The sequence below is a fragment of the Triticum dicoccoides genome, chromosome 2B (assembly GCF_002162155.2).
Source record: "Triticum dicoccoides isolate Atlit2015 ecotype Zavitan chromosome 2B, WEW_v2.0, whole genome shotgun sequence".
NCBI lineage: Eukaryota > Viridiplantae > Streptophyta > Magnoliopsida > Poales > Poaceae > Triticum > Triticum dicoccoides.
In genome coordinates, this window is record NC_041383.1 from 502,234,922 (window position 1) to 502,236,714 (window position 1,793).

Genomic DNA, 1,793 nt, shown 5'->3' on the forward strand with positions numbered 1-1,793 from the left:
ACGTTCTTACTGGAGGAGGTGCTGGGCCTACCGGAGTACGCTGGCAGAAACCACGCCTGGTGGACGACGTATTTTCGGCGCCGCCACGAGCAACAGCTCGCCTCCACCAACAACGCGCCGATGAGGGGTCGCTATAACACCGACGGGCGCCGCCTATGGTGGGGCGTCTCCGGCCGCATGCTCCACATCGTCCTCAAGCACCTTGAGGGTGGCAATGAGCCGCCGCTCGAGTACCCGGCGGCCCCGGCCCCCGTCCCCCGCCGGAGCGGCAGCTCTTCTTGTATGCCGATGTGCATGGCGGGTGGCTCCTCCTCCTCCTCCCTCTCCTACCCCTCTGGGTCACCAGTGCTCTCCCCGGTCAAGGCCCATGGAGACGCCGCTCGGACAGCGCACCCGCGGTGATCCCTCTTCTCCCCCTCCCGTCTCGTCAAGCCGAAACCCGAGCCGGGGCTCGTTGCCGTCAAGAAGGAGCACGATGACATGGCTGCCGATGAGGAGGCCGCCCTCAAATGGGCGTGGGACGACTACGCCCAGCTGGAGCTGGAGCGCCAGCATCGCGCCCTCGAGGAGATCGCTGCCCGACATCATGATAACCCACATGTATAGGGGATCAATTGTAGCCTTTTTCGATAAGTAAGAGTGTCGAACCTAATGCGGAGCTAAGTGTAGAACAAATATTCCCTCAAGTTCTATCGACCACCGATATAACTCTATGCACACTTAACGTTCGCTTTACCCACAAGTATAGGGGATCAATTGTAGCCTTTTTCGATAAGTAAGAGTGTCGAACCTAATGCGGAGCTAAGTGTAGAACAAATATTCCCTCAAGTTCTATCGACCACCGATATAACTCTATGCACACTTAACGTTCGCTTTACCTAGAACAAGTATGAAACTAGAAGTGCTTTGTAGGTGTAAAGAGATAGGTTTGCAAGCTAATAAAGAACACGTAAATAAGAGATAGGGGCTGTTTAGATAAAGAAATAACTAAGTTAGTTTTAGTAGAGAGCTTTTTGTCACAAGAAAGTTATTTGTCCCTAGGCAATCGAAAACTAGACTTGTAATCATTATTGCAATTTTATATGAGGGAGACGCATAAGCTAACATACTTTCTCTACTTGGATCATATGCACTTATGATTGAAACTCTAGCAAGCATCCGCAACTACTAAAAATCATTAAGGTAAAACCCAACCATAGCATTGTAAGGTATCAAGTCCTCTTTACTCCCATACGCAAACAACCTACTTACTCGGGTTTGTGCTTTTGTCACTCACACCACCCACCATAAACAAATCATGAACATATTGCAAAACCTACAACGGGCATCCCTCAGGCTTGCGCGACATGAAGAGCACCATAGGACAACACCAATAATAAAACATACAACTCAAACCAATCATGATCATCAATCAACCCATAGGACAAAACGGATCTACTCAAACATCATAGGATAGCCATACATCATTGGAAAATAATATTTAGCATTGAACACCATGTTTAAGTAGAGATTACAATGGGGGGAAGAAGTGTTACACCGCTGCATAGAGGGGGAGAGAGTTGGTGATGATGGCAGCGAAGTTGTTGGTGTAGATCGCCGTCACGATGATGGCCCCAGCGGCGTTCTGGCGCCACCGGGAGAGACGGGGAAAGAGCCCCCTCCTTCTTCTTCTTCCTTGGTCTCCTCCCTAGATGGGAGGATCGTTTCCCCTCTGGTCCTTGGCCTCCATGGCGGCGGAGGGGCGGGAGCCCCTCCGTGTTTGGATCTCTCTCTCTCTCTCTCTCTCTCTCTCT